Source organism: Mchenga conophoros, linkage group LG17 (genome assembly GCF_057382185.1).
Source record: "Mchenga conophoros isolate Kocher_MC1m ecotype Shallow Benthic linkage group LG17, M_conophoros_male_GT1.1, whole genome shotgun sequence".
Lineage (NCBI taxonomy): Eukaryota > Metazoa > Chordata > Actinopteri > Cichliformes > Cichlidae > Mchenga > Mchenga conophoros.
Genome location: NC_140542.1, coordinates 24864859 through 24879756, shown reverse-complemented (window position 1 = coordinate 24879756; position 14898 = coordinate 24864859). Strand labels below are relative to the sequence as shown.

At 44.1% G+C, this 14898-nt stretch overlaps 1 protein-coding gene across 4 annotated transcripts in view; it reads left to right on the top strand.

Annotated features, from left to right (window-relative positions):
- The window catches only part of syt1a (synaptotagmin Ia), a 224202-nt gene that overhangs the window by 94419 nt on the left and 114885 nt on the right, over window positions 1-14898 (top strand). For 2 of the 4 annotated variants that reach the window (XM_085252899.1, XM_085252901.1), the window contains exon 3: window positions 10951-11031. The gene's annotated coding sequence lies outside the window, so the exon portion shown is untranslated. Of the gene's footprint in view, window positions 1-10770; window positions 10851-10879; window positions 11032-14898 lie in introns of those variants that run through there. The other 2 variants (XM_085252900.1, XM_085252902.1) reach the window with 2 other exon arrangements.

Here is a 14898-nt window from a genome sequence, read left to right as displayed (position 1 = left end):
ACGTGGGACTCTCCATTAGTTTCTAGAACTGAACAAGAAAGGTGAAATGTCTTTACAAACCAGAAAAGAAGTCCAGTTCCCTTCAAGTGCAACACTTCAGTGGATGCTGAGACTCTGGTTCGGTGTCTAACAAGTCAAGATAAACTTCTGGCTCTTCACCCACTAAATGTTTACTGTTGCGTCGCTAAAAGCTACAGTGGGTTCACCCTCTGGTTTTTGAAAAATAGCCGGATCATGAATCTGGAAACAAAGCTGGCGAGACCCAAAAAACTAGCGTGTAAACCATTAGCGGAGAATGCTAAAATTCTCGCTGAAGATGCACAGAATTAATAGAAACTGCATTAATTCCCGCTTCCCGCTCCACCACAACCACCCACACATGCAGGGCCTTGGAGTAGGGGTATGTCACCAGGGTGCAGAGGAGGCTACCCCCCCTCTGTCCCCTTCTGGCTGCCTCTGCCTCAATTTTATCCCACAACTTAGACATTCACATTACTCACACTCTCATTACACATACATATAGGATCTTGGGGGTGGGCCCTAACACACATGCATCAACACTACAATGAGCGGGTGGAGGGAGGTTTGGAGTCTTCTCTCACCCCCGTTCTCTGCGGCCTGCTGGAGCGGGGGGGCTAGGAGGAGTTGGCCGTCCGACTGCGGTCTGGAGTGTGGGGCCTCCCTGCTGCTGCAGAGTCGGGGCGGTCTGCCTCTCCCCACCGCAGGGAAAAGGTAACACCACCTGGGTCTGGGTGCAGTTCCCCCCTCCAGGGGCAAGGGCACCTAGACCCGGTTTGTAGAGTACGCTTGGGGAGTGTGATCGTGTGTACAGCGTCTCTTTATGTCTGTCTCCACGTTGGTTGAGTGTGGAGTAAGTGCATATGAGAGCATGAGGGTGGGAATGGATGTTTGTGTCTGTGTGTGCCTGTATGTCTGTGTCTATATGTCAGGTTGGGTGTCAGACGCCACCTCTCTGGGGACATCTCAGGCCCTCCAAGGTTTGGAGGCCTATCTCCCCACACCACCACTTCCCCTGCCAGTGGCGGACTCCCTCAGGTGTCGGTGCGTTGGTGGTTCTTTGTGTCCGGGTATGGGCGTCCGGGTACACACCGGCTCACTCCTTGGCGGCCGCTTATCGGGGCCTGGAGCCTGGGGCTCGCTCGGGCCACTTCGGAGGTGGGGTGCCCCTGGCCTCTCGGCCTGGGGCTCGGTCACTCAGGCACAGCTGGCGGCCGGCGGAGCTCATGGGCGTGTCACTGCAACTCCCCCTGGCTTCTGCTCCACAGCTGCTGAGTGAGCCCTCATCTGGGACTCTCCTCAGCTCTTTCTGGGACAGTGGCGCGGCTGCCCCTCTGTTGGTCTTCCTTGGTCTCTTGTGTTCTGGGGGCCTCTGGATGTCTGGAGTTTTGATCTCCTCCATACCTGCTTCATACCCTGGAGGACGGGGCTGTGGCCCCCCCACACTCCCTAGCAGATCGTTACATGGAGAAACCTTTGGAATGCAAGCATGCTGATCCACGCAGGTATGCACACAGGTGTACACACGGGTATTCACAGACGCGGACTACAGCTTTCTTGGCTGCTGCCTCAAAGCACATTGTGCGCTGTCTATCTTGCGTGCTGCACAATATCGTTTATTATTTAGTATCTACTGATATCTACTGCTAGCTAGTTTATTGTGATGGTGCCGTTTTTTTTATTATGTTGCTCTTTGTTGTTTGCTTTCTCTTCTGTTTTTTTTCTCCATACAGGTGACCCAGGTGTTTTGTTTTTTTGTTTGTTTGTTTTTTCTTTCTTCCCCCCCCCCCCCTTCTCACCGTCTCTTCTCCCCTTTGGTTTTCTTTCTCCCCCTCTCTTTCTTTCATTCTTTCTCCCTGTCCTATCCCCCAGTCATGTCTGTCCCGTTTGTAGCAACTGAAAATAAAATAAATTCATAATTATAATAAAGGTCAATCAAATGGACCAATATGGCAAGGCCATGATGATCCACTTGGTAAAATAAATCCGCTTGGCATCTTTCTTGGCCTTAAGACAACAATTCTGATGGCTACAGATCCAAACGGGACAAAAAAAAAAAAAAAGAAAAAAAAGAAAAGAAACTGCATTAATTAGGGACAGTTCTCTTTCACTTTAAATCCCGATTTTTGCAGCTTTAATGTCTACTACTAGTTAATACTGCAATATTTCTTAGTAGAATTTTAAACATATTGCAGTTTTCATTTGTATGAAAACTTTATATTTTGCCAGTTACTTGAATATTGAAAATGTTTTGAACATTTTACATTGTAATTTAGTCTCCATGCGTAAGATTTGTTTGTTTGGATTGCGATTGACTTTCCAATAACAGGATGCAGGGAGTTTTGACAGATACTCTGAGTTCCTGTTTTCAGAGAAGGCTTTTAGACACCGGAGAGATGTTCCAATACGTCAAATTCACACCATCACAATTTAACTTGACAGGATAATAACTAGAAATTGAATAAGAAGACGAGCAAAAACAAACTTTCTTAACCCCAAATAAATGGACAGTACAGAAGTGTTGGCCTAAAAAGTTGTAAACAAATCAAGAGTCCTTCATATGCTGCTCTGAACGGCAGTTAATGGAATAAGTATACAGTGGGGCAAAAAAGTATTTAGTCAGCCACCGATTGTGCAAGTTCCCCCACCTAAAATGATGACAGAGGTCAGTAATTTGCACCAGAGGTACACTTCAACTGTGAGAGACAGAATGTGAAAAAAAAATCCATGAATTCACATGGTAGGATTTGTAAAGAATTTATTCGTAAATCAGGGTGGAAAATAAGTATTTGGTCACCTCAAACAAGGAAAATCTCTGGCTCTCACAGACCTGTAACGTCTTCTGTAAGAAGCTTTTCTGTCCCCCACTCGTTACCTGTATGAATGGCACCTGTTTGAACTCATCATCTGTATAAAAGACACCTGTCCACAGCCTCAAACAGTCAGACTCCAAACTCCGCCATGGCCAAGACCAAAGAGCTTTCGAAGGACACCAGGAAAAGTATTGTAGACCTGCACCAGACTGGGAAGAGTGAATCTACAATAGGCAAGCAGCTTGGTGTGAAAAAAATCAACTGTGGGAGCAATCATCAGAAAATGGAAGACATACAAGACCACTGATAATCTCCCTCGATCTGGGGCTCCACGCAAGATCTCATCCCGTGGGGTCAAAATGATCATGAGAACGGTGAGCAAAGATCCCAGAACCACACGGGGGGACCTGGTGAATGACCTGCAGAGAGCTGGGACCAAAGTAACAAAGGTCACCATCAGTAACACACTACAACGGCAGGGAATCAAATCCCGCAGTGCCAGACGTGTTCCGCTGCTGAAGCCAGTGCATGTCCAGGCCCGTCTGAAGTTTGCCAGAGAGCACATGGATGATACAGCAGAGGATTGGGAGAATGTCATGTGGTCAGATGAAACCAAAGTAGAACTTTTTGGTATAAACTCAACTCGTCGTGTTTGGAGGAAGAAGAATACTGAGTTGCATCCCAAGAACACCATACCTACTGTGAAGCATGGGGGTGGAAACATCATGCTATGGGGCTGTTTTTCTGCCAAGGGGACAGGACGACTGATCCGTGTTAAGGACAGAATGAATGGGGCCATGTATCGTGAGATTTTGAGCCAAAACCTCCTTCCATCAGTGAGAACTTTGAAGATGAAACGAGGCTGGGTCTTCCAACATGACAATGATCCAAAACACACCGCCCGGGCAACAAAGGAGTGGCTCCGTAAGAAGCATTTGAAAGTCCTGGAGTGGCCTAGCCAGTCTCCAGACCTCAACCCCATAGAAAATCTGTGGCGGGAGTTGAAAGTCCGTGTTGCTCGGCGACAGCCCCAAAACATCACTGCTCTCGAGAAGATCTGCATGGAGGAATGGGCCAAAATACCAGCTACTGTGTGTGCAAACCTGGTAAAGACCTATAGTAAACGTTTGACCTCTGTTATTGCCAACAAAGGTTATGTTACAAAGTATTGAGTTGTATTTTTGTTATTGACCAAATACTTATTTTCCACCCTGATTTACGAATAAATTCTTTACAAATCCTACCATGTGGATTCATGGATTTTTTTTTCACATTCTGTCTCTCACAGTTGAAGTGTACCTCTGGTGCAAATTACTGACCTCTGTCATCATTTTAGGTGGGGGAACTTGCACAATCGGTGACTGACTAAATACTTTTTTGCCCCACTGTATATAATTGGTGGCTAATTATTGCAAACATAAGAAGATGGCTCCTTTAACATTAAGACTCACTGCAGTAGTTGACATTTAAAAATAGAAAATTTGTAGATAACAGCAGTTTGTCATTTTTCCTCTGGACCTCTTGTACCTTCAAATGGCAGCCAAACATCTGCGTGGCCTCAGTGACACTGGCATGTGCTCCTGACCCTAGCAGGTGCTCTGTGTGTAATGTTGTGCCCTGTATGTTTGCATGAGTACATCTGTGTGTAGGTGGGAGTTTGTGTACAGTATCTGACGCACGCATGTGAGCGAGAGAAGCCGGGTGGTGTTGAAAGGAAGCACCTGTGTGTACTGAAAGGAGTTCTCTGAATAGCTTCATATTTGAACAGCCACTTATCCGACGATAAAGCTGTAAGTGATTCGTGGCAGCTTCCTGCCTGCGGTGGAGAGAGATGGGCGGAGGGAGAGAATCCGAGAAAGACAGAGAAAGAGAGAGAGATTAAATGAGCGCATCAGCTGTAATTAGGGCTACTTTACTCCATTTGGAAATGCATGCCTCAGTAGCAGAGAGAATTAGCACTGGATAGTCTGGGTGGGTCAAAGCAGTACAACTTGAATGCGTTAAAGGGGGAAAAAAATATGATTGTGCCAGTTCCTCAGAATGAGTCTAATATCTGCAGAGGTCGGTGTCATTGTTAGTCACTGGTGCCATTTTTGTGATTGAAGGTGCAGAACAGAAATCGTGACTGTGGGAAACGTTAAGCATTTCTTAGCATAATGGACCACGTACGCATGAAAATGAGATTAGATATGAAAAAATTTGTTATCAGTGGCCTTCAGATCCTTTACCACAGATCTTTTTTAGGCTACACTTCAATAAATCCATGCTAGTACCAAATTACATTCAATGATTATTTCAAGAAGAAAATCATTTGTTGATTCTTTTTTTTGGATTCTTGATGACATCTGCCTTTTGTTCTTATCAAATTTCACTCACTTGGGCAAAGCGAAATCTGATTTCTGGGGAATTTAAACCCTGTCTAAATGGTTATGAACCAAACCATTTGCATGCAGTTCCAGTAAAGCAGTGCAGAGCCAGTGCAGGTGGGCCATCAAAGGCCAGACAAACATGAGTTTGCTAATCCGTTGATGCTAATCTTTATTTGACCAAAAATTCAACTTTGAATAAAAAAATATGGATGCAAGAAAACAGCCGCGATGACTTGATGTGTTAAGAGTGTTTTTTGGCACAAATTGCTTGAGCAGTGTGGCTGAGGCTGGTTTAGCTCTCTTTAGGGGATCCTCTGCCTGTATCCTGAATCCTCTGGTGTTTGGGGCGGAGGAGGTGGGTGATTGTTAAATCAGTAAGATGGACAATTAAGAAAAGTAGTCCTTTTGAATGTGACGAGACACATAAGTGCGTGCAGTGATTGGATGAATTAGGATTAACTGGAGCCGATAGACCAGAGAGGAATGATCAGTTCATAAAGTTCAGAAATGCAAGTTTCCTGTGATGAAACTTTAAATTGGGAGTTGGAAGAAGCACCATATGCTGCCAAGGGCAGACAATGATGATTTTTAAATTGAATTCATGGCTGTGGGCAAGCAGAAAGTCCAGCGGTCACCTTGTTTTTCATCCAAAATGTAACCGCATGATTCCTATCATGGCAATGTACCAATGCCTCTATGCATCCACAAACATGTATCACAAATACACAGATATACCTACATGCATTTAATTTATTCCAAAGATACTGAGCTAACTGAAACAATAACCTGGGGATCACAATTCACCCAAAAACTAGAGTTACTAGACAACTAGAGTTGCAGTTGTTTGGTGGGAGAACAATTTTTCTAATTATATCAATCAAAAATGTGAAACATGAAGAATTACTGAATAATTTTTTATGGTATTCACTTTTAATCATCACATTGTTGTTCCGTTGCAATTAAATTTGAGGGCAGCTATGTGGAAGAGAGAACAAATTATTAGTGATTAAGGTTTGTATAGATGAGTTACAAAAGCTACTTCTAACTGCTTCACATCCAGCGCTTGAATAAGACCCGTAATTTGCTGTGTCCAAAGGTGACCATTCAAATGCCCGTGACATTTAGGAAATTGTCCTTTTTGTTCACCCATCTCCTTTTATTTCACCGCCTTTTTCTTCTAAATGCCATTTCGCCCTTCTTCTTCCTCTTTCACACTGTTGATCTCTGTTCCTCGCTTTTCCTTTCTTGTTCAATCTCGGTTGAACTGACGGGTTCCTGGGCTGAAAGATTTTCACTCTTAGTTTTCCTCTTCATATTCCCTGCCCGTTTCTTTTGAAATGTTGAAGTGGGTGACTTCCATCAACCTGTGCAAAACCAGAGGTAATGAAAGTTTCCTTCGAGAGCGGAGGACACAATGTTTGTTTTAGACTGGGCTTGGAGGGAGTTGACCTTTTTTATAATAATAATGGATTGGATTTATATAGCGCTTTTCAAGGCACCCAAAGCGCTTTACAATACCACTATTCATTCACACACTGGTGGAGGCAAGCTACAGTTGTAGCCACAGCTGCCCTGGGGCAGACTGACAGAAGCGAGGCTGCCATATCGCGCCATCGGCCCCTCTGGCCAACACCAGTAGGCAAGTAGGGTAAAGTGTCTTGCCCAAGGACACCAGGACAGAGAGCCCAGGGATCGAACCGGCGACCTTCCGGTTACAGATGCGATTCCCAACCCCCTGAGCCACGGTGGCCTCTAAATAAAATCTAAATTATAAAGTCTCAATGTGAATGGCTAGCACTGATCCTGACTTTTTTGTTTTATTTCATTTTTAATATTGTGTATGAACATGGTGCAGAAACTGTGTAGGGCTTACATATGATTTGAAAACCTACATGTACGAGTTTTGAGTCTGGATTCTGACTGGCCGTTTGGAGCCAGTTCTTGGCTCCACTGCCATTTTGTCCTGAGATAAACACATTATGTCCTTTGGCGTCAGTGCCGCGGTGCAGCGGGTCATGGAAATATTGAAATAGGTTTCTCGCTTCTAAGCACTTACATATGGACGCTTGTAAAGGCCCCTTGGCATCACATTTAAACCCAATGGGTAAGCATAAATTTTCAGCATGCAGGGTTACTGTTTTCAGGGGGTATAATTTAGTCCCAGCCACAATACTTTCAGAAACCAAAGCCTGTTTTTGATTCTTAAATATACCTGGCAAGTGAAGGCTGAAGTGAAAATGCAGCAAAACAAAATGTAAAAAAACTGAAATCCAAATTGGACATGAATCACGGTCTCCTGAATCACAAAATTGTTAGTTACTCCACCTTGCCAACCTCATATTCTGAAAAAAACAGGCTCAAGGTTGGCGTCTGACGCTGTTAAACCCAATCAACCAGCTCTCCCAGCTCACAGCTGTACATGCAAGACCAGTGCCAGCAAAACTAAATAAGGAGGGAACTTAGTGGATTTTGAATAGAAGCCTCCCCCATTACTTGTAAAGTTTCAGTAAAATTCAGTAGAGGAAATATTTTTCCTTTCCTGCAGAATATGATGTGCAGACATTACAAATCAAAGTTTTTTTTGGTCTTTCAGTGTCTGGGTGGTTCTTGCTGTACCTTTGGGGCTCAGTGACATTAACAGAGGGCCTTAATCTGGACCCGGACTCTCAGTTAAGCTGCAGTGATTTGACAGCTGCCTGCATTTTTCCCGTTTAGGGCATTTTTAATCTTAAAACAACTCATTATACTGCATACACATTATATAAACTTACCCAAATGTTTATTCTCTGTCTCAGGGAAATTATTTGGCCAAAACTATTATCTTACTTCCAGCCAGTTTACGTTCGCAAGGAGATAAGCATAGACGTGTTTCAGGTTTACAATTTCCAGCCCCTAGCTGCGATAGTGAGTGGCCTCTGAAGTGCTGGCCTGTGTGTTTAGGACACTAGGTTGAGCTACACAACAGATATTCTCCATAGAGGATGGCCTGCACAGCTCAGCATGAATGTACTTCCCTTTCTTCTCATTAGGGTCGAACCATAAGACTGCTGAGCTGCAAATCTGCGATGGCCACATCACCTTACCCAGTAATCGATCCCCCCACAGCTACACAATACAAGAAACGCACACAGAACGCACAGAACCAGTGAACCAAAGCTTATGTACAGAGAAGCTGTGCCTGAGTCCAGGCAGGGTGCTAGCTGGTAATCATTAACACATACTCCCTGTTTGCTTTGCCTCTGTCCCTCCTATATGTCTGTTAGCTCTCATGCGTGTGTGTGTGTGTGTGTGTGTGTGTGGGCTGCTGTCAGCAGTGCCATGTGTCTCATTGTGCTTTATCAGCCTGTGCACTTTATTCACACACTGGGTCTCTCCATAGACATATGCAGACACACACAGACACACTTGCACACACATGTAACATCTGTTCAAGCCTGCAGAAACATACTGTATCTCACAGAGTTACAGTTTGCTGCAGACTTCCTTTGCTCTCCCAGCTCATGTAGCAGATCTGTTGCAGAGAAGAAAATGGATACTGTTCACGTGTGTTATTATTAATCTGTAGACAAAACAAGGAAACACTAAAGGGATTCAAGGATTTCATTGAGTGAGGATGATTGGATGACACATGACCCGTTAAGAAGAGGAGCGCCTGGCTGATTATCGATGGAAGTGCAGATGAACATAACAGGGAGGCGTGGAACTCTTAGTCACTGATTCCACATGTGAACACATGAAAAGGAGGTTTTTATGTCTGGGTTGTAATGTTACTTGTACAGTAATGCAGTGTCACAAGCCAGTGTACTCTTAGTTCCAGTCCAAAGCACCAGGGGGAGGGTTGCATCAGGAAGGAAACCCAGCAAAAGCATGGAGGTCATTAGTAAGATTTCCATATCAGATTGGTCAGAGGGTGCTGGTGGAAAGTGTGCTAGTCTGAAGACACAGGAAGAGGAGAGGAGGAAGACAGTAAGAGAGAAGGGAGGGATATACTGGGCTAAAGATGTTTAATGCTGCTGGGCAGAAGGAAAAGAGCCAAAGAGAAGGTTAATGAATGTAGTGAAGGAGGACATGCAGAGGGCTGGTGTGACAGGATGTATGGCATATGATGAAATAGAGGGATCACAGACTTGAGATGGCTGCTCCATTTATGGGCCACTTTTGTGTAGAAGCAAAAGAAAAAGATGAGAAAACTGTAGACATCATGCCATAACAGCCCAAATCACTGGATGTGGCCAAGTATCATGACTGAAAAAATATGTTATAACTAAAATTAAGGGTAGTCAAATTGCCTGCCATGCTAGCTGGTTTACACCCCACTCTTTTCAGTTCTTGCTCTGTTTTGTGTATGGGGTAAGTCAGTCAGTTTTCTACTGTTAATATGTACATGGAAGAATGGGGCACCCCAGAACATACTGCCAAATACTGAGTAAGGATTTAGGATTTTTCAGGGGCACGCATTTCTCAATTCAATAAAATGTACTGGCACAGTTTGTCTGATATAACATGTCCCAGGATCACTTCAACTAACATTATCCACCATAATACTGACACCTTTGACAAAGAGGCAGGGCAGTGAATGTAGCATAGCTTGTACATGTGTAATTTTGACAAGCTACTTAGTAAACAATGAATTATTAATGACCATAAAAGTGGAAATGGATAAAGCATTTAACACGTAACATTTTAGTATCATATATTATATTAATCAGAAATATTATCAGATATTTCAGTCAGTGTAGGGCTCTTTTCTATCTTATTTTGCCCTCAAACTAAAGCTGGAAGTCAGCCTAGGTTCTCGTATATTTCAGAGTATCAGTTCAGGTGCCGTCGGCCTCAATGTGTCCACTGAAGCGAGGTCACGACTGCTGAGAAGATTGCTGTTGCTGGCTCTCCTTTGCCTTTGCATCTGCTGCCCTCTCCTTGGAAGAGCCATGTGCCACATCTGGTCCGGCTGAGTGTCGAAGGGACACGAGGCAGCTCCTCGAGGCAGAGCATTTGCATACACTTACTCTGGGAATGCCCTTGACTAGCTGTCTGCAGAATGGGACGTGAGCAGCATCGGATACACTAGTGAGACCTGAAGAGAGAAAGGGATAGATGGAGTGAGACAGCAAGATGGGGAACGAGTGTTGAGAGGGGGGGAATTAAGGGATGGCTCTCAGTGGGGACTCTAAATCGTATACAGTATGAACGCCTCATTAGCATTATTCATTAATCCCACCATCTGATGTTATTAGCCTTTCATGACTGGCTTTGTCTTATTCCGAGAGAAAATATCTTTTGAAATGGTTCATCAAACAAGAATAAGTTTGTAGATGGCATGTGGAAATGCACATCTAATAGTACCTCCGACTGATATTTGTTTTCACGGAGCAGAGCGTGTGAGCGGGTGAGGGGAAATGTCAAAAAAAAAAAATAGTGAGCTGAGAGAATAAGGGGATGTGTGCATTTTGTCTGACAGAGGAAGAGCAAGTGAGGAGACCGATGGAAAAAGAGAGAAGCTGGGGGAGGGGGCTGGAGTAGGTGGGCGGGAAGAGAGGAGGCTAGTGTCAGGGACAGAGAGAGAGAGAGGGAGGGAGGGAGAGGGAGGGAAGGAACAGTGAGCTGCTCGCCTGCCGGAGCTTTCAACTGGGTGTTCAAGTGTATGATCGTGAGTGCTTCTTGAGCCGTCGTGTGTGAAAGAATAAAGGGGGACATTGCTTTTTAGCCACTTATTTTGGTTTTCCTTTTTTTCCCCCTTCTTTTCAAAGTGTCACATCGAGCTCGCGCTGCAAACTTGAACCCCTTCCTGGGATTGTGAAGAGGACCCAGGGTAGACAGCGTGCTGCCAGGTAAGAGATGTCTTTTATTTTGTTTTCTCCCCTCACAAAAAGGTAACAGTGGAGAATCGCAGCGTGGAGATGGAGACGGCATGTTTTTACAGTCAAAAAGGCACGGGAGCTCCGCTTTGCTGTGCTGCTTTAAAAAATACCGCATGCCCGCTTGAAATCCAGAGAACACGCTGCCTGTGATGTGTGCGTGTGTGTGAGCTTGAGCGTGTCAGCAAACATGGCTCTGAGGACTCCGTACTGTAATAGTGATTGGAAGAGTCAGGTCGTATAGAGGAAGAGAAGAGGAGGAGGAAGGGTAGGAGGTGCCGTTTCTTTTTGACAAGGGCTTATCCAGGGTGACAGATGGATGACAGGACGTCAGATTTACATTGACAGGATTTACTAAAAAGGGAAACAAAAAAAAACAAAACATATTTCCAAGATTAGACTAATATTGGAGAAAGTGCTTGTGGTTCTAATAGTGGGTCGGTAAATAATTTCTACACGTGGAATCAGTTTTTCTTGTGGTACTGCTCAAAATGTTTGTTCGGTGTGCTTCAACATTTTTAAGTTGTGACGGTGGTGGGGTGGAGTGGGGTGGGGTGGGGTGAGGGGGAGTAAGCAGACTCCCACACAGGGTTAGCCCGAGCTCCAGATCAACGGCTGTCTCAGGGTGGCAGCGGTACAGTCAGAGGAAACCATTACTGCCCTACAGCCAAGAGAACAAACATGCTGCTCTTAGCAGGTGTATCCACTATGTATTTAGTATTGTGGCTTCCTGACCCAGGGCTGGCTTTCTATGTCGTTTAATGAGAAGTTGTGCTGTAATCGAATCAACGTGCTGCCTACCCCACCGTTTGTCATTTCCCCTTTGTCGTGCCTTATTTCTTCCTCTCTCTCTCTCGCTCTCTCTGGCCTCATTATCCCAGATTCCAGTGAAATGAACTAGTCGATCTCTCTTCCTTCAAATTCTTCCCTCCACCCATCCATCCACGCGAGCTGAGGTACAGTAGACATGAAAGAGGTGAAAGTTGGCAGATTGTGGGGGTTCAAACAGTGCCTGTCTGTCAGTCTTGCGCTAGAACAAGGCAGCACAAAGCTCCAGTCTTTTCAGGCTCAAAACCAATACATTTGGGTTTTACTAAATTTTCCCATCACCTTCCAAATCCTTTATTCTCCTACAAGGTCCAATAAATTCTTTTCACATCCGCAGCGCCTTTGTGGCTCATTGGAAAATGGATTTGTACGTCCAGTAGAGGACATGAAAAACCTGCTCATCTCTCATATTCATTCCATTGTTATCATTTGATTTATGTGTAAGATCATGAGTAATTTATGGAAGCTATTTAATAAGATTAATTCACTTTGAGAATAATTTAATCATTTTTTTGGGAAAATATTACACCCGCTGGCATTGTCATGTGATTTCACAACTGTGTGTGTTGCACGTAGGTGTCTGTGCTGTGTGCTACATATCTGACTGCGAGAGCTCCCTTCGCATCAATAGTTAATGAGCGTCTCAGGCACTCGTTCACATGGCCTATTCACTGTGTTTTTGTTTATTTAAACAGCCGTTTAGCCTTGAATGTCAGGTACCGTGCTATAGTATTGCAAAGCTTTAACACATCTCGGCCTGAGTTGTGGAAGTAAGCAATATGCTGACCTTCACACAACCTTGCAACGTTACAGTGGGCGCTTTGTGAGTTATTGAGGGCTGGTAATATCTGAGAGTAATAAACTCTCTCATAAATCTCATAAAAGAGAGAGCAAGAGTCATAAACTATGGTAAGGAAGAGGGAAATTTTTTACTTTTTACATTAAATTAATTGAAACTTAGAGAAAAAAATCCCAATCTATCTGTAAATCACATGTATCTCCTGTACGTTTGTGTGTGTTGGAGACCTGAGCGGATCGCTCCATCCATGGACGTTACCGCTTTTGCTGCCCAGAGCGCCAGACAGCTCCTTTCGGTCCACTGGATGCGGTCTGCTCTCTCCGTGACTCATTGCCTCGTCCTCTCTGATTGGCTGGCTTTTCTACTCCAGGGAAAGACAGGATGGAGTGGGGTTGGCCTCTCATGACCAGGGATCAGCCGTTCTTTTCACACAACGTCCCACTGGAATTGCATCCTCAATGTGTCGGCCTGAATTTTAAAACACAGGCAGGATGTAAAAAACCCCAAACAAAACAGAAAAGGCTTTTGATCATCGAAAAAGTGCAACTGCTGTCTTTCTTTTGTGTCACACATTCAGCTGGGTTTTTTTTTTTAGGATATTCTACTGAGGCAGGCAATGTCCGACCTAGCTCTAGCCACAATCGTTTTTTCTGTCTATCTAAGGGATGTATTCAGACCTCCAGCTCCCCATCTCTTTGTAGATGACGCTGTCACATGTGACAGCTCTGAAGCAAACAGGGCGTGGAGCTCCCTGCCTGCTGAGACTCTGGCTTGTTTGCCACTTACAGACAGTCCCAGCTGAGACAAAGTCCAAGCTGCTCCATCCGTTCATCCAGCCAGCAAAATTCTTATTTTTTTTCTCTCTGTGGGAGCCTGTGCCTCTGCGCTCAGGCCGTGCAGTGCTGATTCAGAACCATGGACAGTGGTCCTGTGCGCAGGGTGAAATTTCAGCACCACCTCCTGTGGACAGATCCCATAGTCAGAGAAAAATGGAGCTTTCGGAGTGATGGCCAAAAACGGGATGTGCTGCAAGCTGACAATGTGAGAGCAGGGAAATTATGCAGGACGTTGCCTTGTTTGTAAAGATTATTCATGTGGTGATTAGATAATATAGTGCGAGGAATGACAGATTCAGTGTTTTGGTTGCAGGGGAACAGTCGGCGAGGCGCAGACACAACAGTGTTTGAGTATTTACTAGACTTAATTTGTGTTAACGAACTAGTACCGACTGTCGCTGAAGTCCATCAACATCAGTACGTAGCACTTAACCAGGTAGTTTGGCTGAACGATTACAAGTCCTGCAACACTGGCAAAGCTTACAAATGGGGTGTTGGATTCTTTGCCACACTGACTATAAATCACAGAAGTATCAAGTCGCTGTTTGCTTGGAGTCGAGGATACTTTGCTTTTTCCTATAGCTTCAACGTCTTCAGGATCTTGTAGTGTAAATGGCAGACTACTGATTGGTCAGGTTCTAGACACACCTTTTAACTTTAACTCTTCCAGGGTTTTCACCTAGAAGAGTAGGGTTCAAATCCAGTGCAAATCCAGAAGTTGCTACACTGGCTTTGAGGAGCTGCAGGTGGTGGGCTGTTTATCCTCATGAAAGCATGGCAGTTATACAATATTAAACACGTTATTTATTATCACATTCGCTATTTTTAACAAATATTTACAGATTCATTAAATATTAACCATTGATATTTTATATCCTTGCACTCCCAGATCACTCTTTTAAAGAGAAAGAAGTTGTCTTAAAGTAGAAATTTATGTTAAAGTGGGGAAAAAGTGTATATTGTGCTAAATTTGACAGAAAGCTACATTTGAATCAGCTGGATTATGTTGCTAATTTCTCTGCTGGATCTCCTTTAAATGATTACAATGATCTTCCTGGCTAACACCTAGTGTAAAATACACAGGAAAAATACCCTCTCCCACTGCAAAATGCTTCATTTCACTTTATAAAACACTGTGATTTGATTAATCTGCTTTGGCTGTAATAAAAGTGATATATGAGTCAGTCAGGGTTTCATCGATCCGTTTTATTGATTTTTAATGCATGGTTTTACACACCTGCATGCAAAGCACTTTAAAAACACAGCTTCTCGAGTTAGATTTATTGTGTAATCTAAAATTAATTACATTAATTGATAATAATATTTTGAATATAACCAGCGCTGCATATTCTGCCGCTGCAAAATGCAAATCACACA